Source organism: Phyllobates terribilis, unplaced genomic scaffold (assembly GCF_046119375.1).
Source record: "Phyllobates terribilis strain yellow unplaced genomic scaffold, ASM4611937v1 Scaffold_1__5_contigs__length_1240528914, whole genome shotgun sequence".
Taxonomy (NCBI): domain Eukaryota; kingdom Metazoa; phylum Chordata; class Amphibia; order Anura; family Dendrobatidae; genus Phyllobates; species Phyllobates terribilis.
Genome location: NW_027362761.1, coordinates 392,085,125 through 392,112,032, shown reverse-complemented (window position 1 = coordinate 392,112,032; position 26,908 = coordinate 392,085,125).

Sequence of the window (26,908 nt, the reverse complement as noted above, 5' to 3'; positions counted from 1 at the left end):
TTTCTGCTAGGAGGTGTCCAACTTATCCCAGTCCCTAGTTCTTGTAGGGATCCCTCACTCACATCTATAGGTCTTCGTTCAGACTAGCCGAGGACTTTAGCGGGTCTGATCGCAGGATCAGGTTCCCCGTTACATCGTAGGGATCTAGTTTAGTTCTATTGTAGGGACAGTTCTCCTGTCTTTCCTTAGTCCCTGTAGCAGATCATAACAGTAAGTCCAGCCCTAAAAGAAAAAAAAAAAATTTCTCTAAGGAAAGACCTCCAGTTTTCCATCATGGTCTCGGTTCAAGATTTGGCTCAACGCTTGCAGGGACTCTCTCTGGAGGTGGCCAAGCTCCAACAACACGTGAGTAGCTGTTCTGGAGCACATTTTGTGGAACCAAAAGGTACGTCTGCCTGATTTATTTTTTGGCGAACAACAGGATTTTTTTCCTTTTAAAAATGCTTGTTTATTGTATTTTCGTTTGAGACCCGGATCCTCTGGTGATGAATCACAGCGCATAGGGTTCATAATGTCACTTTTGCGCAAAGAACCTCAGGGATGGGCCTTCTCTCTCCAACCTAGTGATCCGTGCTTTAGATCAGTGGATAGTTTTTTTTCTGCTTTGGGTTTGTTGTATGATGATCCTGATCGTGTCTCATCTGCTGAGTCTGAATTGAGACGTTTGAGGCAGGGATCAGGTAATGTGGAAAAATATTGTTCTCACTTCCGTCGGTGGTCTGCCCAGGTGGGGTGGAACGATTCAGCTTTGAAAAGCTTGTTTCTTGCAGGGCTAGGTGAAAGGGTTAAGGATTTACTGATTGCTTATCCCACACCTGGAAACTTGCAGGAGGCTATGCAATTAGCTATACGGGTGGACAGGAGACTGCGTGCAAGGGTTAATGAGAGCAAATCCTCTGCTATGTCAGCTCCGAGTCTTGAGAGGGTCTGTGCTGACAATGGAGAGCCGATGGAGATTGGGGCGATGCCACCCCGCTCTCAGGAAAAAGATCGCAGGCTTTCTGAAGGCTTGTGCTTCTATTGTGGAAATTCTGGTCATTTTATTAAGAACTGTGTGCTTCGTTTGAAGAAAGAAAAAAAAATGGTCAGTTATGCCCGTATTGCCTGTTTAAATTCTAAGGGAGTATTCCTATCTGCCACTACTGCTGCTCAGGATGAATTAATTGAATTTCGGGTATTTGTGGATTGTGGTTCTACTCTGAATGTGATTGATGGGGGATTCTTGGAAAAACTTAGATTAGAACCTAAAACTTTGTCATCCCCTATTGCTGTGGTTTCTGTTGATGGTTCTCCCTTGAAGAGTGTTACTCATAAGGTCTGTGAATTTCCCCTCACTATTAATGGTATTCACCAAGAAAATTTGGATTTGGTGGTATTGGATAATTTGCCTTCTCCAGTAATATTGGGGTTACCCTGGTTAAAATTGCACAATCCTGTACTGGATTGGTCTACCAATGAAATTAAGTCCTGGAGCCCTAAGTGTTATGACAAGTGTTGTAACGGACGTATTGCTGCTGTGGATAAAGGGGAATTGCCTGTACCTATTCAGGATTTTTGGAGAGTTTTTTTCTGAGGAGGAGTCACAAATTTTGCCTCCCCATAGAGACTATGATTGTACCATTGAATTTGTCCCTGGAGCTACTCTTCCTAAAAGTCGTTTATTTAATCTTACTATTCCTGAGAGAGGCTTTGGAGGAATACATACAGACAAGCTTGGCCGCCGGTCACATTAGGCCTTCCAAGTCTCCTGTGGCTGTTGGATTTTTTTTTGTAAAAAAAAAAAAGATGGCGGTTTACGTCCTTGTCTGGACTTTCATGAGATTAATAAAATTACTGTACGCAATCCTTACCCACTGCCATTGATTCCTGATTTATTTAACCAGTTAGTGGGGGCCAAGTGGTTCTCTAAAATTGATCTCCGGGGGGCATACAATTTGTTGCGCATGAAGGAGGGTGATGAATGGAAGACTGCTTTTAACACTCCTGTGGGTCATTTTGAGAATCTGGTTATGCCTTTGGTCTTACCAATGCTCCAGCATTTTTTCAGAATCTTATTAATGACATCCTTAGACCTTTAATCGGCAAAAATGTGGTTGTGTATTTGGATGACATTCTGATTTATTCGCCTGATCTGGAGTCTCATTGGTGGAGCGTACGTGAGGTATTACAGTTATTAATGGACAATTCGCTTTTTGCTAAGCTGGAGAAATGTGAGTTCGCTGTACAGAGAATTAGTTTTTTGGGCTACATTATCTCCAGTGAAGGTTTTGAGATGGACCCGGTTAAAGTTCAAGCTGTGCAGGAATGGCCTAGGCCTATTGGTTTGAAATCGATACAGAGGTTTTTGGGTTTCGCCAATTATTACAGAAAATTCATAAAAAAATTTTCTATTATTGTCAAACCGCTGACCGATCTCACCAGGAAAGGTGCTAATGCGGTTCAGTGGACTTCTGAGGCCATTGAAGCTTTTGTGTTTCTAAAGGAGAGGTTCACCTCTGCTCCCATCCTTATGCAGCCTGATGTGACTAAGCCGTTTTTGGTTGAGGTTGATGCTTCTTCGGTGGGGGTCGGTGCGGTGTTGTCTCAGGAAAACAAGGATGGAGTACATCCCTGTACCTTTTTTTCAAAAAAAATTTTCTGAGACTGAACTTAATTACGATATTGGTAATCGGGAATTGCTGGCGATTAAACTCGCATTTGAACACTGGCGTCACCTCTTGGAAGGTGTTGAATTTCCCATTCAGGTTTTCACTGATCATAAAAATCTGATCTATCTTGATGCTGCCAAGCGCTTGAATGCCCGTCAGGCTAGGTGGGCACTTTTTTTCTCGTGGTTTAATTTTTCCGTTACTTACATCCCGGGTACCAAGAATGTTAAAGCGGATGCTTTGTCTCGCAGCTTTTCTCCCATGGTCGGTGTTGAGGAGGAAGAGGAGAGCATTTTACAAGAAGGTGTTGTGATTGCTGCTTTGGACTCCGTTTTGGAGGATGAGATTCTTAAAGCTCAGGAGAATGCCCCATCTAACACTCCCCATGGGAGGTTGTTTGTGCCTAGGACCTTTAGGAGAGATTTGTTTGTTGAGTGTCATGAGTCTCGGTTGGCAGGTCATCCAGGAATTTCTGAGACCAAGAGACTTGTGGGTCGCAGTTTTTGGTGGCCTGGATGGCAGAAGGAAGTCATTAAGTGGGTGCGCCAATGTACTGTGTGTGCTAGATCCAAGTCTTCGCATGCTCCTGCTGCGGGGTTGCTTTGCCCTCTGGAGGTTCCTAGTGCACCTTGGACACATCTGGCTATGGACTTTATTACTGACCTTCCCCCCTCTGAAGGTTTCACGGTCATCTGGGTGGTCGTGGACCGTTTTAGCAAGATGTGTCACTTGGTTCCCTTCATCAAACTGCCTTGCGCTAAGACACTCGCTGAGGCCTTTGTCAAGGAAATTGTCAGACTACATGGTGTTCCTACTGACATTGTTTCTGATAGGGGACCTCAGTTCGTGGCTCGTTTTTGGCGTGCCTTTTGTGACAGGTTGGGAGTTCATTTGTCGTTTTCATCTGGATATCATCCTGAGTCTAATGGCCAGACAGAAAGGAAGAACCAGGATGTTGAGCAGTTCTTGCGTTGTTTTGTGGCAGACAATCAAGAGGGGTGGTCTGAGTTTCTGCCACTTGCTGAATTTGCTCTTAACAACCATACATCCTCTTCTGCTGGGTGTTCGCCTTTTTTTTGTTGTTCTGGGAGACATCCGTCTTTTGGGTCATTCTCCAAATTGGTTTCGGCTGTGCCTGAGGAGGAGAGTTTTTCCGGTGATTTAGAGAGAGTTTGGACGGATGTGCGTGGTAATCTTCAGGAGGCTAACAAAAAAATCTAAGAGGTACTTTGATAGGAAACGGCAAGAAGTTTTGTTTGCTGTTGGTGACATGGTTTGGTTGTCCTCTAAGAATCTGCGATTGAGGATTCCTTCTAAAAAATTGGGTCCCAAGTTCTTAGGGCCCTTTAAGGTGCTTCAGATAGTTAACCAATCTGCTGTTAGGTTGGAGGTTCCTACGTCCTGGAAGATTAACCCGGTGTTTCATGTTTCTCTGTTGAAAAAAGCTGATGTGTCTGATGGTGACGCCTCTGCCACTGTTCCTCCGGTGGTGGAGGACGGGGAGTATGAAATTTCCCGCATCCTAAATTCTAGACGGTATAGAGGGAGTTTGCAGTATCTCGTCGCTTGGAAGGGTTTCGGACCTGAGGATAACTCATGGGTGAGGGCGGATGATGTTTCTGCTTCCAGACTTGTCAGAGCGTTTCACAGGAGGTTTCCTGGTAAGCCTGGGCCTAGGGGATCCGGAGGATCCTCTTAGAAGAGGGGGTACTGTTAGAACTCTCCTGTTAGGTTTTTTTTTAGTTTGCTGGTCACATGACCATTTTTGCCTATTTAATCCGGCTCCGCCCTCCTGGTCTTGCTGGACTTCATTGTATTTACTACTCTTGAGCTAGCTTGGTGCTCTGTTGCCGTTCTCTGTTAGTTTTGCTAGGTCTTCTGACCTCTATGCTTTTTGTTGTGTGTTTGTCTTTGACTGCTACTATTTCTGCTAGGAGGTGTCCAACTTATCCCAGTCCCTAGTTCTTGTAGGGATCCCTCCCTCACATCTATAGGTCTTCGTTCAGACTAACCGAGGACTTTAGCGGGTCTGATCGCAGGATCAGGTTCCCCGTTACATCGTAGGGATCTAGTTTAGTTCTATTGTAGGGACAGTTCTCCTGTCTTTCCTTAGTCCCTGTAGCAGATCATAACATTGGATTCTTCTGTCAAAACAATGTAGCGTTTAATTCCACTGGTTGGACAGTACCAAAACAAAACTATAAACATAAATCCCTAGCGTTGTCCAAGCACTAATTAAACAATTGACAGTGGGGAAAACAAGTATTTGATACAATGACGATTTTGCAAGTTTTCCCACCTCCAAACAATGAAGAGGTCTGTAATTTTTATCGTAGGTACACTTCACCTGTGAGAGACAGAATCTATAAACAATTCAGAAAATCACATTGTATGATTTTTTAATACTTAAATTTCATTGTATTGCATAAAATAAGTATTTTATCACCTACCATCCAGCAAGAATTCTGTCTCTCACAGACCTGTTAGTGTTCCTTTAAGAAGCCCTCCTACTCTGCGCTTATTACCTGTATTAATTGCACTTGTTTGAACTCGTTACCTGTATAAAAAGGCACCTGTCGACGCACTCAATCAATTACACTCCAACCTCTCCACCATGGCCAAGACCAAACAGCTGTCTAAGGATGCCAGGGACAAAATTGTACACCTCCACAAGGCTGGGATGGGCTACAGAACAATAGGCAAGCAGTTTGTTGAGAAGGCAACAACTGTTGGCGCAATTATTAGAAAATGGAAGAAACACAAGATGACTGTCAATCTTCCTCTGTCTGGGGCTCCATTAAAGATCTCACCTCGTGGGGTAAGGATGATTCTGAGAATGGTCAGGAATCGTCCCAGAACTACATGGGAGGACTTGGTCAATGACCTGAAGAGAGCTGGGACCACAGTCTCAAACATTACCCTTAATAACACACTACGCCATCATGGATTAAAATCCTGCTGGGCACACAAGGTCCCACTGCTTACGCCAGCACATGTCCAAGCCCATTTGAAGTTCGCCAATGACCATGTGGATGATCCAGAGGAGGCATGAAAGAAGGTCATGTGGTCAGATGAGACCAAAATAGAACTTTTTGGTATCAATTCCACTCACCTTGTTTGGAGGAAGAAGGAGGAGTACAAACCCAAGAACACGGTCCCAACCATGAAGCATGGTGGGGAAAACATCATACTTTGGAGGTGCTATTCTGCAAAGGGGACAGGACGACTGCACCGTATTGAAGGGAAGATGGATGGGGTCATCTTTCGCGAGATTTTGGCCAAGAACCTCCTTCCCTCAGTAAGATCATTGAATATGGGTCGTGGCTGGGTCCTCCAGCATGACAATGCCCCGAAACACACAGCCAGGTCAACTAAGGAGTGGCTCTGTAAGAAGCATTTCAAGGTCCTGGAGTGGCCTAGCCAGTCTCCAGACCTGAACCCAATAGAAAATCTTTGGAGGGAGCTGAAACTCCAGTGTTGCCCAGCAACAGCCCTGAAACCTGAACAATCTGGAGAAGATCTGTATGGAGGAGTGGGCCAAAATCCCTGCTGCAGTTTGTGCAGACTTGGTCAAGAACTACAGGTAACGTCTTATCTCTGTAATGCAAACAAAGGTTTCTGTACCAAATATTAAGTTCTGTTTTTCTATTGTATCAAATACTTATTTCATGCAATAAAATGCTAATTAATTATGTAAAAATCATGAAATGTGATTTTTTGGTTTTTTAGATTCTGTCTCTCACAGTTGAAGTGTAAATATGATAAAAATTACAGACCTCTCCATTCTTTGTAGATGGGAAAACTTCCAAAATCAGCTGCAATAAATACTTATTTTCCCCTCTGTAGATACTGGCTACATCCGGCACAGCTGAGCTAGTCCCAGTTCAGTCCCACAAAACGGTTATCGTCCATAGCACCCACTTATACTTGCAGATTGATGCACAAAGCGTGCGTAGTCTCTTCTCAGAGAGAGAGACTCCGGCTTGTTTCTCTCTTCAGATGCAACACAATCCAGTCTGCTCAGTTTCCCCCCAGCAGACTGAGAGCTTCCAGGTGAACATATGCCTTGGTTCTTAGTCAAAGCTAATCAGGTGCATCTAGACCTACCGTGCTAGGAATTAACCCAGTCCTACCTGGCTTTCCTACTATATAGAATTATTTATATATACAGTGCAGACCAAAAGTTTGGGCACACCTTCTCATTTAAAGATTTTTCTGTATTTTCATGACTATGAAATTGGACATTCACACTGTACTTAAGAAAAAAGTGTGAAACAACTGAAAATATGTCTTATATTCTAGGTTCTTCAAAGTAGCCACTTTTTGCTTTGATGACTGCTTTGCACACTCTTGGCATTCTGTTGATGAGCTTCAAGTGGTAGTCACTGGAAATGGTCTTCCAACAATCTTGAAGGAGTTCCCAGAGATGCTTAGCACTTGTTGGCCCTTTTGCCTTCACTCTGCGGTCCAGCTCACCCCAAACCATCTCGATTGGGTTCAGGTCTGGTGACTGTGGAGGCCAGGTCATCTGGCGTAGCACCCCATCACTCTCCTTCTTGGTCAAATAGCCCTTACACAGCCTGGAGGTGTGTTTGGGGTCATTGTCCTGTTGAAAAATAAATGATGGTCCAACTAAACGCAAACCGGATGGAATAGCATGCCACTGCAAGATGCTGTGGTAGCCATGCTGGTTCAGTATGCCTTCAATTATGAATAAATCCCCAACAGTGTCACCAGCAAAGCACCCCCACACCATCACACCTCCTCCTCCATGCTTCACGGTGGGAACCAGGCATGTAGAGTCCATCCGTTCACCTTTTCTGCGTTGCACAAAGACACGGTGGTTGGAACCAAAGATCTCAAATTTGGACTCATCAGACCAAAGCACAGATTTCCACTGGTCTAATGTCCATTCCTTGTGTTCTTTAGCCCAAACAAGTCTCTTCTGCTTGTTGCCTGTCCTTAGCAGTGGTTTCCTAGCAGCTATTTTACCATGAAGGCCTGCTGCACAAAGTGTCCTCTTAACAGTTGTTGAAGAGATGTGTCTGCTGCTAGAACTCTGTGTGGCATTGACCTGGTCTCCAATCTGAGCTGCTGTTAACCTGCAATTTCTGAGGCTGTTGACTCGGATAAACTTATCCTCAGAAGCAGAGGTGACTCTTCCTTTCCTGGGGCGGTCGTCATGTGAGCCGGTTTCTTTGTAGCACTTGAAGGTTTTTGCAACTGCACTTGTGGACACTTTCAAAGTTTTCCCAATTTTTCGGACTAACTGACTTTCATTTCTTAAAGTGGCCACTCATTTTTCTTTACTTAGCTGCTTTTTTCTTGCCATAATACAAATTCTAACAGTCTATTCAGTAGGACTATCAGCTGTGTATCCACCAGACTTCTGCACAACACAACTGATGGTCCCAACCCCATTTATAAGGCAAGAAATCCCACTTATTAAACCTGACAGGGCACACCTGTGAAGTGAAAACCATTTCCGGTGACTACCTCTTGAAGCTCATCAAGAGAATGCCAGGGGTGTGCAAAGCAGGCATCAAAGCAAAAGGTGGCTACTTTGAAGAACCTAGAATATAAGACATATTTTCAATTGTTTCACTCTTTTTTGTTAAGTATATAATTCCACATGTGTTAATTCATAGTTTTGATGCCCTCAGTGTGAATGTACAATTTTCATAGTCATGAAAATACAGAAAAATCTTTAAATGAGAAGGTGTGTCCAAACTTTTGGTCTGCACTGTATATGTATGTATGTATGTATGTATGTATGTATGTATATATATATATATATATATATATACACACACACACACACACACATGTGGTCAAAATTGTTGGTACCCCTCGTTTAATAAAAGAAAACCCCACAAAGGTCACAGAAATAACTTGCATCTGACAAAAGCAATAATAAATAAAATCACTGAAAATTAACAAATAAAAGTCAGACATTGCTTTTCCACCCGGCTTACACAGAATTTCAAAAAAAAATTAGACTCATGAAATCGGCCTGGACAGAAATGATGGTACTCTTAATATTTTGTTGAACAACCTTTTGAGGCAATCACTGAAATCAAAAGATTCCTCTAACTGTCAATGAGACTTCTGCACCTCTCGACAGGTATTTTGGCCCACTCCTCATGAGCAAACTGCTCCAGTTGTCTCGTGTTTGAAGGTTGTCGTCTTTTCCAGGTGGCATGTTTCAGCTCTTTCCAAAGATGCTCAATAGGATTTAGGTCAGAGCTCATAGAAGGCCACTTCAGAATAGTCCAATGTTTTCCTCTCAGCCATTCTTGGGTGTTTTTAGCTGTGTGTTTTGGGTCATTATCCTGTTGCAATACCCATGACCTGCGACTGAGACCAAGCTTTCTGACACTGGGCGGCACATTTCTCTCTAGAATCCCTTGATAGTCTTGAGATTTCATTGTACCCTGCACAGATTCAAGACACCTTGTGCCAGATGCAGCAAAGCCGCCCCAGAACATAGCAGAGCCTGCTCCATGTTTCACAGTAGGGTCAGTGTTCTTTTCTTGATATGCTTCATTTTTCTGTTTGTGAACATAGAGCTGATGTGCCTTGCCAAAAACTTCCATTTTTGTCCCATCTGTCCATAGGACATTCTCCCAGAAGCTTTGTGGCTTGTCAACATGTAGTTTGGCAAATTCCAGTCTGGCTTTTTTAGGATTTTTTTTCAACAATGGTGTTCTCCTTGGTCATCTCTCATGAAGTCCACTTTGGATCACACAACAACGGATGGTGCGATCTGACACTGATGTTCCTTGAGCTTGAAGTTCAACTTTAATCTCTATAGAAGTTATCCTGGGCTCTTTTGTTATCTTTCGTATAATCCGTCTCTTTGATTTGTCATCAATTTTCCTCCTGCGGCCACGTTCAGGGAGGTTGGCTACAGTCCCATCATTTCTGTCCAGGCCTATTTCATGAGTTTAATTTTTTTTTAAATTCTGTGGAAGCAGGAAAAACACATGGAAAACACAAAATTGTCTGGATGACCTCAAACTTTTGAACGGTAGTATATGTCACACAAAATAGTTAATAAATAACATTTCCCACATGTCTACTTTACATCAGCACATCAGGGTTAAAAGTTGAACAGCGATTTCTCATTTTACCAACAAAATAACAAAACCATTTTTTTTAGGGACCACATCACATTTAAAGTGACTTTGAGGGGTCTATATGACAGAAAATGCCCAAAAGTGACACAATTCTAAAAACGGCACCCCTCAAGGTGCTCAAAACCAAATGCAAGAAGTTTATTAACCCTTCAGGTGCTTCACAAGAACTGAAGCAATGTGGGAGGAAAAAATGAACATTTAACTTTTTTTTACAAAAATTTAACTTCAAACCAATTTTATTTTATTTTCACGAGGGTATAATGAGAAAATGGATCCCCAAATTTGTTGTGCAATTTCTCCTGGGTACGCTGATACCCCATATGTGAGGGAAAAATTACTGTTTGGGCGCACAGCAGGGTTCGGATGGCAAAAAGCACCGTTTGACTTTTTGAATGCAAAATTGGCTGGAATCAAGAGCGAACGCCATGGTGAGTTTGGAGTGCCCCTGATGTGCCTAAACAGTGGAAACATACCACAAGTGACCCCAAACTAGACCCCTCAAGGAACATATTTAGATGTGTGGTGAACACCTTGAACCCCCAGGTGCTTCACAGAAGTTTATAACGTAGAGCTGTGAAAATAAAAAATATTTTTTTTCCACAAAAAAAATTTTTTAGTTCCAAATTTTTTATTTTCACCAGGGTAACAGGAGAAAATGGATCTCAAAAGTTGTTGTGGAATTTCTCACGAGTACGCCAATGGCCCATATGTGAGGGAAAATCACTGTTTGGGCGCACGGCAGGGCTCGGATGGCAAGGAGCACCGTTTGACTTTTTGAATGCAATTTGATCTTTTAGTTCCAATTTTTTTACTTTCACAAGGGTAACAGGAGAAAACTACTTTTGAGGCACAGTGCAAAGCTCAGAAGGGAAGAAGCGCCATATTGGAGTTCAAATTTAGCTGGAATGGTTATAGTGTGCCATGTCACATTGGCAAAGCCCCTGAGGTGCCAAAACAGCAGAATCCCCCATAAGTGACCCCATTTTACAAACTACACCCCTCATTGAATTCATCTAAGGGTGCAGGATCATATTGACATCACAGATGTGTCACAGAATTTTATACCATTGGGCAGTGAAGAAAAAATAATTACATTTTTACCACAAATATTTTGTTTTAGCCCCAGATTTTATATTTTCACATGGGGAAATTGGTAAAAATAAAATGGCACCAAAATGTGTCACACAATTTCGGCTGAACATGGCAATACCTCACATGTGGTTGTACAGTACTGCTTAGCCACACGGTGAAACTCGGGAGGAAAGGAACGATATTTCCCTCCTGGAGCGCAGATTTTCCTAGAATATTTTGCGGACTCCATATACAGATCCCCTAAGTGCTAGAAGAGCAGAACCCCCCCTCAAGTGATCCCATTTTGGAAATCATACCCCTGTCAAACATGTGGACGCTAAATGTGGTTTAGACACATTGTGGGGCTCAGAAGGGAGGGGGGATTTGAATTTGAGAGTGCAGAATTTGCTGATTTTCTTTTGGGGGTCGAGGAGATATTTTGCTTTTCCAGAGCCTTTGTAGGACCAGTAATGTGGAAGCCCCCTATATTTCCATTAACACATGACAAACCTGAAAGGGGGCTTTTTATGTGAAGCTTTTATTGGGAACATTTTATATAACATTTTGGATCACATTTATCCAGCGCTCTACGCTCAGCACTTACTTTGGGGTTTCCATCGTAATCTCCGAATGACGTGATTTAGATGAAACTCCCAAGGGATCCATTCACTATAAAGGGATGAGGCAGCAGAGTTACTCTGGACTTTGTCTGGTCTCTGTTCAGCGTTGTCCTTTTCAGAGATTCACAAAACTGTGGCTGACCGCTCTTTTATCTACGCCTAAAAAGATGGACACCGCTGGATCATAGGTCAGATGACGTCCACAGTGCCTCCATCTGCTTTATTACAGGGAATCTTCCGCCGGGGGTTCCGTCTGAATCACTTATTTCAGAGATTTACACGGAAACCCTGGTGTATGCGCTCAGCGCGATCTTTGGGGGCCGGAATGAAAAAATCAACAGCAGGTGAAGAATTGGTCTTATTTATCTTTTACGCCGTTCCTCGTGCAGTATAAATGATTAGACAACTTTATTCTTCAGGTCGGTGTGATTACAGTGATACCAGATTCATATAAGGTTTTTATGTTTGGCAGCTGTCACACACTAAAAAAACACTTTTTTTGTATTGCAAAGACTAGTTTTTGCATCGCCATATTTTGAGAGCTATAATTTTTCCATATTTCGGCCGAGTCATGTAAGGGCTTGTTTTTTGCTGGACAAGTAGATGTTTTTATTAGTTCCATTTTTGGGCACTTGACTCCTTTTGATCGCTTTCTATTCCAATTTTTGGGAGGCAGAATAAGCAAAAACCAACAATTCAGGAATAGTTTTTTTTTTTATGCCGTTCTGCATGTGGTAAAATTGATAAGGCAGCTTTATTCTTCGGGTTAGTGCGATTATAGCGATACCCCATTTATGTAATTTTTTTAACGTTTTTGCGCTTTTACATATTAAGAACTTTAATAATTATCTTTGCATCGCTTTATTCTGAGAGCTATAACTTTTTTATTTTTCCGCTGATGGAGCTGTATGGTGGCCTGTTTTTTGTGGGACAAGATGACATTTTCATCGGTACCATTTTTATTTACATTCATCTTTTTGATTGTGTTTTATTCCACTTTTTTCTAGCGGTATGATGAAAAGGCATAGTTTCCCATGTTTTTTTTTTGTTTTGATTTTTTTTAGATTTTTACAATTTTTTTTACTTTTTTTAAACTTTTTTACTTAGTCCCTCTATGGGACTTTCACTTTTTCCCTCTTTCCACAGGTATAATGAATTGCAAAGCACTAGCATTGCAGTACATTATAGCTATAGTGAAAGCTCCTGAGACCATGCTGTGAGCATGGTCTCAGAAGCTTTCCGTAGCTTGGTGACCTGGGGGTCGTCATGACCCTAGGTCACCATGGCAATGGTCAGGCATCCGCGATGTCTGAAGGTAGAGGGAACTCCCAGCCCTCTGCCTGCCTCCTGAATGCTGCGATCATGCTCGTTCACAGCATTTAGGGGGTTAACAGCCAGGGGCAGCACTGACACCGCTCCTGGCTGTTTAATGCTGGAGCTCAGCCACTGGCAGCAGTGTTTACACGCAGTGACACTTCAAAGTCATGACAGGGATAACTCGTCATGGTGAGCGAACTAGCATCCTGCCATGACGGGTTATCCCCATCATTGGGCGTTAAGGGGTTAAGTGTGACTAACATGCAAAAGAATAAGAAATCAGGAAGGGGGAAACACTTTTTCACACCACTGTACATACACAGTATATAGCACTTAATTATACTGGCAATGAAGGTCTTTTAGTCCATGGGCAATCCAAAATACAGTTTTATGTACCAAAGTCTAGACATTCATACAATTACACTACTATGCTAATCATGTATTTATATTAGCAGTCATTCGGGATATGCAGCGTAAAAAATGATAAATGTATTAAATGTGTTCATCCTAGTCTAGGACCCCCGATGACAGTGAGTGAATGGTAATAGTGCAATCAGGCTCATTATAGATGTATTACATAAGGAAATTGCCTGTCCTGCTAAGACATCATTTACTTTTATAGGGTTGCTTCACTACAGCAAAATCAATAATGAAAGACATACAAAACTGCTTAAAATCTGCTCAAGTCACAGCTTGAAAACAGATCCCTCTGGAAAGATTGCAAAGTGATGTGACCTATGTGCTGGAAAAGATCAGGAGTATGGGGGTTCAAAAAGCTGTATGAATTTAATATACTTCTTGTCAAAAGGTTAATATTTTACTAGAATATGTCCGGTGTGGCAATACACTTTGATCAATCACATCTGACAATGGTACTGAAAATTTTAGAGAATATAAAAACTCTGCAAGGTTTTGCCAAAGGCACATTATCACCACTATTTTCAAGGATGTCCTAGTACAGTGCTGTCATTTCCAATGAGACAAAAGGTCCCATTCTAATAACTAAGGAAAAAGGCAAGGTTTTACTATGGAGCCCATTGAAAAGCCCTGCTGTGTTCTGTATTCCTCCTCTACAACATTACCTTTTTGCATTATCCCTGTACTCTACTATGTGATCATTATACAGTACCAGTCAAAAGTTCGATACACCTGTTCATGCAAATATTTTCCTTACTCATATTGGAATGTGCATGTTGTAGATTGAGACTGAAGATAGCAACACCACAAAGGATCAAAAATGGAAAGAAGATATAAACATTTGTGAAACAAAAATAATGTGTGTTAATCGGTACATTCCTCAAAGTACCTCCCTTTCATTCTGATGACAGCTTTTGACCCTCTTGGCTTTTTCAAGCAGCTTCATCAGGTAGTCACATGGAGTGGCTTTCCAAAAGTCTAGAAAGAGTTCCCAAAGTTCCTGAGCGCTTGCTGGTTGCTTTGTCTTCAGTTTGCAGTTCAACACTTCCCAAATTATCTCAATTGAGTTTAGATCGGGTGATTGTGAAGGCCATGTCATCTGATGCATCCCTCTCTTTCTTAGTCACATAGCCCTTACATAGACAGGAGTTGTGTTTTGGATCGTCCTGGCATGTCATTGAGTGGCATGTTGTTGCAGAATGATGTGGTAGCCATGGTGGGCAATTGTGCTTTGAATTTGGAAAAAAATCACTAAGGCTGTGTGCCCACGATGCATTTTCTAAGCGTTTCCACAGCGGCAAAAACGCTGCAGAAACGCTGAAAAAACGCATGGTAGAAGGCCTGCCATGTTCCCCAATGATAATCCGCATGTGCTGTGCACATGCTGCGGAAATTTCCGCTGCTGGTTATCATTGCGGAAAAAAAAGCAGCACTACCAATTATTTTGCGGAAGTGCTGCGTTTTCGCCGCCATTGACTTGCATTGAATCGCTTGGATTCCGCATCACTGGATCTGTACATGCGGAATCCATGCGTGTCAATGCGCGGATGGTACCCGGGTCTGGAGGACAGGAGACTCTCCTCCGGACCCGGGTACCATAGAACATGTAAAAAAAAGAATAAAATAAAAAATAAATATTATACTTACCTTCTGGTGGCCCCCGGTCTCCTTGTCTTCACTTGCCGGCAAATCGCGGTGGACTGAATGACCTGCGCTGACGTCATAGTCATGTGGCGGCAGGTCCTTCAGTGTAGTGTACCGCGAGCTGCTGGCAAGCCAGGACGGAGCGAAGCAAGACTGCGGGGGCCATTAGAAGGTAAGTATAGATTTATTTTTTCATTTTTTAACATTCTTTAAGGTCACAGTATATAAATCCATGCCGTTTGAAATTTCACTTGGGGTGTGTACTTCTTCCTCTTTCTAATGAATGATGACGTGCTGGGGCACAGCAGACCTGAGTGTGATTAACTGACTGCTTCCAGCTCTCATTCCTGACATTCAGTGTAGGGGGAGGGGCAGTACTGCAGTTGGCAACAGTACACTTATAATTGGACCTGCTAATATAGCTCATTTGAGAGAACCACTAGAAGTGTTTGTAATGAAAATTAACTTTTGGAGAACTGCCCTCCCCCCACCCTGACTGCTATAGATGACAGTTGAAAGCTGTTAATTAACCCCTTATATGATGCAGCGGTACAACATATGCCTGCTCCCTGACTTTGATGCAGATTCGTACGCTGAGCTCGCATCTTTCTATGCATATGACGGCTGATTTACGCAGCAGTCATGTGAGTCTAACAGCTGTGGGAGGAGGGGAATTTAACATGCGCTGACAGGGGTGTGCCATTCCATGCTTTCGTCAGGTGCTCCTATGACATGACGTGATCGTGGGCGCCAATGGGTTGGCATTACAGCCATGCCTGTCGTTACAATCATCTTGTGAAAGTCAGCCCATGGCCGGCGTTCACAGGAGATCTTGATTTTCACTATACATAGCAGTGATGATGCACTGCTGTGTATAGTACAAGCGATTGGATGATATCAGCTTCAAATCCCCTAAGGGGACTATTAAATCTAGTAAAAAAAAAAAATTGTTCCACAAAAAACAAGCCCTCATACCACTGTATTGAAGGAAAAATAAAAAAGTTTTGGCTCTTGTAAGAAGGGGAGGAGAAATGAAGGGGTTAATAACTAGAGATGAGCGTTGTTCTACTCGAACTGTTCGCCAATCTCAAATTCGAGCTGTTTTGGGCGATGTTCGAGCCGGTCGGCGAACACGAACAATTTGAGAAAAATTCGGCTGTTCGAGGTTATGTTCGATAACTGTTCGTGCACCAAAATCATAACTGGATTTTTTCTCAGTAATGATGAAAATTAATGTTAATACGCAGTTTGAGTGTACAGCGGGGCGGGGGGAGGGGCAGGGGATGGATCTCTGCAGGAACAATGAAGATCTCCATTTTTTTTTCTCTTTCCCGCATTTGCAGTGGGGAGGTGCAATCTGTCAGCCTATCAGCAGCGCACACACGGAGCGAAGTGCTTTTTTTCACACAAGCAAGGGCATGTGTGATTGGCAGTGTATGTCACATGTCCTTGCCCTATAAGACCAAGCCATTTTCCCCATCGCCACCATTTTCTCACTGCTGCAGCTGCGTGTTAGACGGCACCGCTGTTGCTGTGTGCGCTATACCTTGTTAATTTCAAGCCAATTTTCGCACAAATATACAGATAGCTTGGGAGTAGGGAATAGTTGTGATTGCAGTCCTTTTAAGGACTAGGTTACAGCATTTCCTACGACTTTTATCAGGGAGGTCTGTGCTCTTAAATAGATAGGTTGTGGGAGTAAAGACTAATTGTAATTGGAGTCCTTTTCAGGACTAGGTTACATGAGTTCCTATCAGTTTTTGCCAGGCAGGTCTGTGCCAGTGCTGTGCAAGTTTTTTTCACAGCATTTGGCTGAATCTAGCAAAGCTAATCCTTTTTGGCCTATTGCAGAGTGTGTTAGTCAGTGGAGTAGCCTATCTGTGTTGCAAGATATAACACCTGTGTATAGAATACCAATTTTTTTACTGCACCTAGTGAAGTAAAATCTTTTGGGCATAGCATCATTCTATTAGTCCATCTATACTGACCTCCATCAGGTTGCAAACTGAATATAATTTTTTTCTGCATCTAGCTCTGAAAAAATATTTGGGCTTCTAGCGGTGTGTGGGACTTGGTCTATTAGTCCATCTATACTGACCTCCATCAGGTTGCAAATTAAAAATAATTTTTTTCTGCATCTAGCTCTGAAAAAATATTTGGGCTTCTAGCGGTGTGTGGGACTTGGTCTATTAGTCCATCTATACTGACCTCCATCAGGTTGCAAATTAAAAATAATTTTTTTCTGCATCTAGCTCTGAAAAAATATTTGGGCTTCTAGCGGTGTGTGGGACTTGGTCTATTAGTCCATCTATACTGACCTCCATCAGGTTGCAAATTAAAAATAATTTTTTTCTGCATCTAGCTCTGAAACAATATTTGGGCTTCTAGCAGTGTGTGGGACTTGGTCTATTAGTCCATCTATACTGACCTACATCAGGTTGCAAATTAAAAATAATTTTTTTCTGCATCTAGCTCTGAAAAAATATTTGGGCTTCTAGCGGTGTGTGGGACTTGGTCTATTAGTCCATCTATACTGACCTCCATCAGGTTGCAAATTAAAAATAATTTTTTTCTGCATCTAGCTCTGAAAAAATATTTGGGCTTCTAGCAGTGTGTGGGACTTGGTCTATTAGTCCATCTATACTGACCTACATCAGGTTGCAAATTAAAAATAATTTTTTTCTGCATCTAGCTCTGAAAAAATATTTGGGCTTCTAGCAGTGTGTGGGACTTGGTCTATTAGTCCATCTATACTGACCTCCATCAGGTTGCAAATTAAAAATAATTTTTTTCTGCATCTAGCGCTGAAAAAATATTTGGGCTTCTAGCAGTGTGTGGGACTTGGTCTATTAGTCCATCTATACTGACCTCCATCAGGTTGCAAATTGAATAAAAAAAATTTCTGCATCTAGCTCTGAAAAAATATTTGGGCTTCTAGCGGTGTGTGGGACTTGGTCTATTAGTCCATCTATACTGACCTCCATCAGGTTGCAAATTAAAAATATTTTTTTTCTGCATCTAGCTCTAAAAAAATATTTGGGCTTCTAGCAGTGTGTGGGACTTGGTCTATTAGTCCATCTATACTGACCTCCATCAGGTTGCAAATTAAAAATAATTTTTTTCTGCATCTAGCTCTGAAAAAATATTTGGGCTTCTAGCGGTGTGTGGGACTTGGTCTATTAGTCCATCTATACTGACCTCCATCAGGTTGCAAATTAAAAATAATTTTTTTCTGCATCTAGCTCTGAAAAAATATTTGGGCTTCTAGCAGTGTGTGGGACTTGGTCTATTAGTCCATCTATACTGACCTACATCAGGTTGCAAATTAAAAATAATTTTTTTCTGCATCTAGCTCTGAAAAAATATTTGGGCTTCTAGCGGTGTGTGGGACTTGGTCTATTAGTCCATCTATACTGACCTCCATCAGGTTGCAAATTAAAAATAATTTTTTTCTGCATCTAGCTCTGAAAAAATATTTGGGCTTCTAGCAGTGTGTGGGACTTGGTCTATTAGTCCATCTATACTGACCTACATCAGGTTGCAAATTAAAAATAATTTTTTTCTGCATCTAGCTCTGAAAAAATATTTGGGCTTCTAGCAGTGTGTGGGACTTGGTCTATTAGTCCATCTATACTGACCTCCATCAGGTTGCAAATTAAAAATATTTTTTTTCTGCATCTAGCTCTGAAAAAATATTTGGGCTTCTAGCAGTGTGTGGGACTTGGTCTATTAGTCCATCTATACTGACCTCCATCAGGTTGCAAATTGAATAAAAAAATTTTCTGCATCTAGCTCTGAAAAAATATTTGGGCTTCTAGCGGTGTGTGGGACTTGGTCTATTAGTCCATCTATACTGACCTCCATCAGGTTGCAAATTAAAAATAATTTTTTTCTGCATCTAACCCAGCCAATAGTTTTGGCCTAATACCACAGTTTGGCCACTCAGCTCTGCTCGGTTACCATCCATTGTTTTTTTGTGCAAACAACTCCAGAGTTGTGAATTAGTTAACCACCAAAATGAGTGGAAAAAGGCCTGCTGCTGGTGGAAAGGGGAATAGGCGTGTTGGGAAGGGGAAAAAAGGTTGTGTCCGTGGGGTAGGTGCAGAAGAAAGACCATCTTCCAGCCAAACTAAAATGTCTACTTCTTTTAGCGGACAATGTGATAAGATCCCTTTCTTACGGCCACGCCAATCGCTACAAATTCCAGATGAGGCACAAAAACAGCAGGTGCTTCAATGGATATCAAGTGCTCCTTTAAGTGGGCTCTCCTCCACATCAACTTCAACATCACAAATACTCCAGTCCTCAAAGGTGTCACCCAAATCGCACTTGCTTCCTCACAGCTCCCAAATCTCCAGCTGCCCGTCTGAGTGTGAGGTAGAACAGATGGTTGAGTCTGCAGAGCTGTTTACTCATACTATAGCCTGGGAATCAGAGGTCGACTCCAGCGCTTCTGTGAATCCAGACGAGGAAATGATCTGCACTGATGCCCAGAATCTTTATGAGTCGGATCCAGGACCAGACGCAGAAGGTTCTGACCATAATGTAGACCCTCATTCCCAAACTGTAACTCCTGTTGGTGGAGACAATGAGGAAGACGATGATAAGACTCAAATACCTGATTGGAGCGACAACTTTAGTTTTTTGTCAGGGCAGGAACAGGTTGGCTCTGAGGACGACGGGTGTGATAACGCACAGGGTGATGATGATGAGGTCGGAGATCCCACTTACTGTCAACCCACAGTCAGCCAAGAGATGAGGTCAGCAGAGGAGGTGGAGGAAGATGCTAGTGACGACGAGGTCAGGTTGCGCCTTCCTGGACAGAGACGTAGTACTGGAAGCACGTCAACAACTGCATCCTCAAACACAACTCTGCCTCTCACCACAAGTCGTGGTGGCTCTTCAGGTCGCATGGGTGCTAAGCCTTACATAGCCTGGGCATTTTTTCAGATCGATAAAGATGACCCAACTCGTGTTATCTGTAACATTTGTCAGCAAAAGCTAAGTAGAGGCCAAAAAATACATAGTTTGAGTACTTCATGCATGAACCGGCACATGGACATGAAGCATAAGTTGCAGTGGGAAGCTCAGTGTGCTACAATGCGGCCTAGCCGGCCGGGCCAATCACCGTCTGCCATATCTTGTGCATCCGCGGCCTCTTCATCCTCCGTGACTGGGGGGACAGCAGTCACACCTGTTTTGGGGCGCAGACCTGCCACCTCTTTACCCGCAACAGCCAGCGTGATTGGCAGGTCATCATTTTCTTTGGAGGTGGTAACACCAGCTGGTGTTGAGCGCTGTCCGACATCGATAGCACCACCTTTGGATCAAGGCAACCTAACATGTCCGCCTGCATCTTCCTCACAGACCGGCAGTTTGCCGGGGACACCCTTATCAACCCCGTCTAAGCACAATAGCCAGCCCTCGGTCCCTCAGATGTGGACAAGTAAAAGACCATTTCCTCCTAGCCATGAGAAAGCTAAGAGGTTGAATTTCACCATCTGCAAGCTCTTGGCTACAGAAATGCTGCCTTTCCGCCTGGTGGACACAGAGGATTTTCGAGACCTTATGTCCGTCGCAGTGCCCCAGTACCAGATGCCCAGTCGGCACTACTTCTCAAAGAAAGGTGTGCCTGCGCTCCACCAGCATGTCGCACACAACATCACCGCTTCTTTGAGAAGCTCTGTGTGTGACAGGGTGCATTTCACCACAGACACTTGGACGAGTAGGCATGGACAGGGGCGTTACATGTCGCTGACTGGGCACTGGGTAACTATGGTGACAGCAGGACAAGGGGCTGCTGTCCAAGTCTTGCCGTCCCCACGAGTTGTGCATCAATCCTCTTTATGTCAAAGTTCCTCCACTGCTTCTGCCTCCTCAACCTCCTCTCGGTCTTCCACCTGCACCCAAAGCCTGTCTGGTCATGCAACAAGCTTTCTAACTGCGCAGAAGGGATCCTGCACACCTCCTTACTATGCTGGCAGTAGGGCTCAACGTCATCAGGCGGTTTTTACATTGAAATGTCTGGGAAATGTGAGTCACACAGCTGAGGAGTTGTGGTCAGCTCTGGAGAACCAATTTCATGAATGGTTGTCTCCACTGGACCTGAAACCAGGGAAGGCCGTGTGCGACAATGCTGCAAACCTGGGTGCGGCCCTTCGCCGGGGCAATGTCACACACGTGCCTTGTATGGCTCACGTGTTGAACCTGGTTGTCCAGCAATTTTTAGCCCACTATCCCAGACTAGATGGCCTTCTGCAGAGGGCACGGTCGCTGTGTGCTCACTTCCGCCGTTCGCATCCCGCAGCTCAGCGACTTACATCTCTACAGAAGTCGTTGGGCCTGCCACTTCACCGGCTAAAATGCGATGTGCCTACCCGGTGGAATTCAATTCTGCACATGTTGCAGCGACTGTGGCAGCACCGACAAGCCCTGGTGCAATACGTTCTGACGTATAGCCTGGGCCAACGAGATTCAGAGGTGGGGCAAATCACGCTGGAGGAGTGGTCTCAGATCAGGGACCTATGCACCCTTCTGCACAGTTTTGAAATGGCGACGAAGATGTTTAGTGCTGACGATGCCATTATCAGCATGACTATTCCGGTGATTTACATGCTGGAGCACATGTTAAACAGAATTCGGAGTCAGGTGGTGGCACAAGAGGAGGTGGAGGAAGCAGAGGAGGAGGAGTTGTATGCGGAAGGGCTAACATCTGCAAGGTCCAGACGGTCGGCAGCACCAAGGCGGCAGGCATGTGAGGGTGGGGGAGATGGTTTTACCAGGGCGCATGGTAGCAGCCAAACTAGTGAGGAAGGTGCAGGAGCCCAGGAAGAAGTGGAGGACGAACTGATGGAAGACTCATCAGATGAGGGAGACCTTGATCACATTTCTGTTGTGCGAGGTTGGGGGGAGAGGACAGAGGAAGGAAGCATGATTGTTACCTCGCCACCAACACAACAGGGACTTGGTGCTACTGGATGCGCAACACACATGAGTGACTTCTTGCTGCACTACCTGCAACATGACCCTCGAATTGTGAGAATTAGAAATAATCCTGACTACTGGGTTGCCACACTGTTAGATCCCCGGTACAAAAGTAAATTTGCAGAAATTATTCCTGCCATAGAAAGGGATGCACGCATGCAGGAGTATCAGCAGAGACTGTTGCAGAATCTTACATGTGCTTTTCCACAAAATACCAGTGGTGCACGTAGTGAATCTCACAGTTCCAACTTGCCAACCGTGGGACCGTCAAGTGTTCAGCACTCAAACCGTAACAGAACCACAGTATCTGCTGGTAACATCAATTTTGCGGAATCATTTCACCACTTTTTTAGCCCATCCTTTGCAAGGCCACAGGAGACAAGAAGTCTGACACATAGTCAACGCCTAGAGACGATGGTACAGGAGTATCTCCAAGTAAACATTGAAGCCACGACTGTGTCACTGGACCCTTGCTCTTTTTGGGCTTCCAATCTGGATAAATGGCCGGAGCTAGCCACTTACGCCTTGGAGATCTTGTCATGCCCCGCAGCCAGCGTTCTGTCTGAACGTGTGTTCAGCGCTGCTGGTGGTGTGCTGACAGATAAGCGCACGCGGCTCTCCACTGATAATGTAGACAGACTCACGTTCATAAAGATGAACAAATCATGGATCCGAAACGACTTTTCTACCCCTGTGTCATCCTGGGGAGAGTAAAAGCTTGATGATTGGTTAAAATCACCCTACCAACCGTTTTAAGCTTTCAAATTACTAATCATGTTTATCTGTATCTTGACTGGAAAATAATTTGGGCTTTGTAGCAGTGTGCAGCACTGATCCTATTAGGCCATCTATACTAAAGCTTCACCAGATTTAAAATTAAAAATAATTTTTAGCTGCATCTAGCCCGGAAAATAATTTTGGGGCTCCGAGATGCGCAAGGCACATAAGTGCCTTCTTGCTGCACTACCTGCAGCATGACCCTCATATTGTCAGAATTCGAAGTAATCATGACTACTGGGTTGCCACACTCTTAGATCCCCCAAACTTTTCGATCAACCTTTTCATTTTAATAAAGACCAAAAAAATGGTCATTTTTGAAATTATAAGCATTAGCAGGTTGTTAGAAACTGAAATCAAACAGTTTTCAACTCAAAACTTTATTCTAGGTGATGTTACATTTTCACATAGGACCCCTTGTTCGAAAGGAGCTTCTGAACTCTCTCGTCCATTGAATTTGTCAGGTTTTGGATGGTTTCTGCTTCAATTGTTTTGCATGAGGACAGAATACCCTCCCAGAGCTGTTGCTTAGATGTGAACTGCCTCCCGCCATCATAGACACTCCTTTTAATGATGCTCCAAAGGTTCTGAATGGGGTAGAGGTCAGGGGAGCATGGGGGTCACACCATAAGTTTGTCCCCTTTTATGCCCATATCAGCCAGAGATGCAGATGTTTTATGTGCAGCATGAGATGGTGCATTATCATGCAGAAAAATGATCTTGCTGTGAAATACACGGTTCTTCTTCTTGAACCATGGCAGGAAGTGCTGTTTGAGAAAATCCACATACATTATGGAGTTCATCTTTAGCGCCTTCAGGGATCCTAAAGGGGCCGACAATCTCTCTCCCCATGATTCCAGCCCAAAACATTACTCCACCTCCTCCTTGTTGGCGCTGTAGCCGTGTTTGCGTGGGGTGTCCATCAACCAGCCATCCTCCACTCCATCCATCTGGACCATCGAGCGCTGCACGGCACTCATCCGTGAACAAAACAGTTTTGAAATCAGTCTTCATGTAATGTTTGGCCCACTGGAGCCGTTTCTGCTTGTGTGAAGTGGATAGAGGAGGTCGACAGGATGGCGCATGCACAGCTGCAAACCTCTGAAGGACCCTGCATCTTGTTGTTCGGGGGACGTTGGAGGCACAAGCAGCTTCAAAAACTTGTCTGCTGCTATGACAAGGCTTTTTTGCCGCTGCTCTTTCAACCTGACGTAATTGCCTGTAGGAAAGAGTCCTCAATTTGCCCTTATCAGCACGCACACGTGTGTACTGTGAATCAGCTACATACTTCTTGATTGCCAAGACACTTCATCCTGATCATCGCACAATGTTGATTGTAGTCATGCCTTGACCTAAACACTCCACAATTTGTTGCTTCTCAGCAGCCGACACATCCTTTTTCTTTCCCATTTTGGCAGAAAATGTAGGCTGCTTAATAATGTGAGAGAGCCTTCTTAAGTAGTCTTGCCTTTCATTGGACACACCTGCCAAACTAATTAGCACAGGTGTCTGCAATTGCTTACAGTGATATAAAGAGCCCTGACACACATCACCATCAATGAGTTTAACTGACAAACAAACAAATTCTTCCCTTATCACTCCTAAACACTTTTTGTATAATAATTTGGAACGCAGTGTACATGTGCTTTTCCACAAAACACCAGTGGTTCACGTAGTGAATCTTACAGTTCTAACTTGCCAACCGTGGTCTGTATGGAGTTGTTCAATAAAGGGCCCAAAATTAAGATAACATAGATGGGAGAGGTCTCTATGAATAGGAATTCCTAAGTATTTGATACCCTGTGAGGGCCAGGCAAAGGGAAAGTTGGACTGGATGGAATCCTATATGGATTTGGGGAGGGAGACATCGAGGGCCTCAGACTTCGCTGCATTGATTTTAAAATTTTACCATGTAACAAAGTGATCTATTTCAGCCATAACAGCATGGATGGATATATGTGATTGAGTGATATATACTAGGACATCATCAGCAAATAGAGAGCACTTGTACTCGGTGCCTCCCACCTCAATCCACCTAATATTGGGGTTATGGCGAATTGATGAGAGCAGGTGCTCCGTCACTAGGATGTATAAGAGAGGGGACAGAGGACATCACTGCCTTGTCCCATTGGTGATTGTGAAAGGTGATGAAAATGTTCTGACGCACCCCCTGGGCCTTGGGACACCCGGAGCCGGACCCTTTTTGGTGGATGCTGGTGGTTGTAGTCTTCGTGGCGGCGACCCAGTTCCGTGGCTCAGGGCGGTCAAACCAGTGGCGGAACTATTTATGTGGTTTTCATGTTTAAATGTCCGACTACGCCACCCGTGGATTGCGGTCAGAGTGAACCGCCGCTACAGGGCAGACCACTGAGGCTGGTGTTGTGGGTGCAGCAGAGCGTAGCATAACTCTCCACGGGAGGAGTATAGCCTCAGGGCAGTGTATGCGGAGGATGGGGGTGATGGTGCAGGGCAGCAGCAGTAACGACACGGAGTCAGTGATGCAGTTCAGGGCCTTTACTCACAGTTCTTATTATCCAGACCACGTCTGCAGGTAACGGCTGCCCACGTCGTACTGTGCTCACCAGGTGAGGGGCTCAGACAACTCCCAGATAACTTTGGAGCACTTCACAGGACCCCCTTTGTGTGTCCTTTGTCTGGCCTTTCTTACCAACACTTCTGTCCGGCTGCCTCGGGCCTCCTCTTGGTAAACTTGGCGCCAGTTTCCCTGACCCTATGTGGTGCCTTCCTAGCGGGTGTAGCGAGGGGCTGCGCCACATAAAATGTCAGAGCCTCCGGTTTCTAGCTGAGGGTCGTTTCCTGCCTCCACTAGTTCGGGGACCGGTCTCCCCCTTTGGCCTGACCCCTCCACGCAGGTGGATTCGGGCGTGCGGTGGCGACTCGCCCGTCCGCACCCCTGGGATCCCTTCATTCCTCGTTCCTGGAGCCTTCTCCGCTCCTCTTCCTTCCTTCTCCCTCTTCCAGGCCTGGGCCTCTGTTACTAGGCCCGCCTCCGGAGCAGAGCTCATGCAGAGCCCCTGCTCCCTGCCACTTCTGCTCAGACTTCTCTGCACTGAACTAAGATGGTGCCCACCTTTTATACTCCCTTCTCAATGCACCCAGGAACTGCTTCCTCCCTGCTCCTGCACTACAGGGTTCCCCTTCCTCAGTGTTCCCTCCCCCCACTCCAGCCAGGGACAGGGACTGTCGTGCCCATCTCAGGGGCATATTGGTCGCCCTGCCCCACGGCAATGTGGTGTAATGCATGCAGGTGTCGGGTCCTGATCCACACTCCATCCTTACCTGAGAGTGAGATATCACACCTCTGGGTGAGGTGCAATACGTCTTTAGCAACCGAGCCCTCAGGGTGCTACAGTTCCATTTATCTTCAGCCTAGGTGACGTATTGCGATACAGGGCCGTGATTTTGGCTATAAAAGGGTCCCCTAGACCCCTACCCCAAGCTTTTTAAGAGAATCATATATGGCGTGCCAGGAGACTCTATGGAATGCTTTCTCAGCATCCAACGAGAGTATCTAATTACAAATTTTTAACTGCATCTAGCCCAGGAAATACTTTGTGCCTAGTAGCAGTGTCTGCTAGTAAGCGGATTATCCCGGCTGTTAAGCAAGCTGCACCACCTGTAGTTTAGACACTTAATTTTTTCAAAGGAAATGCTTCGGGACCATGGGATACTTAGTGAAGAGCATCAGGAGGCACCCCAAGGCATAGGGGCTGGGACTGGCAGTAGGATGCCTTGCGGTGGACAGCCGAGCTCGATCCTTATAAAAGCTTTTTAACTGCAGCAGCTTTAGTGGACGCTACTGGAGCTGGAATTACCGCGGCTGCTGGCATGAGACTTGCCCTCCAATAGATCCTTGTAAATGGATTTAAAGTGTATTCATTCAAATTAGAGAGACAATTTAAATTAAAAAGCTTAGAGCTGCCTCCACCACAGGGGGGCTCGCTCGACCCACCAGCGGACAGGCACCAGTATTGGGAGAGGGGGGCTGGCCGTCAGGGTTCACCGCGGCTCTGGCACAAACCCGGCGACACGGAGGTGGCACGGGCAGGAGCGGACTGGCCGTGTCGGCTTCTCACTTTTTGGATTTTAGAAGGGCATGACATGCCTATATCTGTGTCTCCCCCTCCTTTTACTCCTCCACCTCTTTTATTTTCGCATGACTATATGTACTTGTCACTTTTCCATATGTTAGTTATGTCTTCTGAGCAGTTTGTCAGCTTTTGGACACCTTTGAAGGTGTTTTCTATGTGTTTCTATGTGTTTTTGTTTG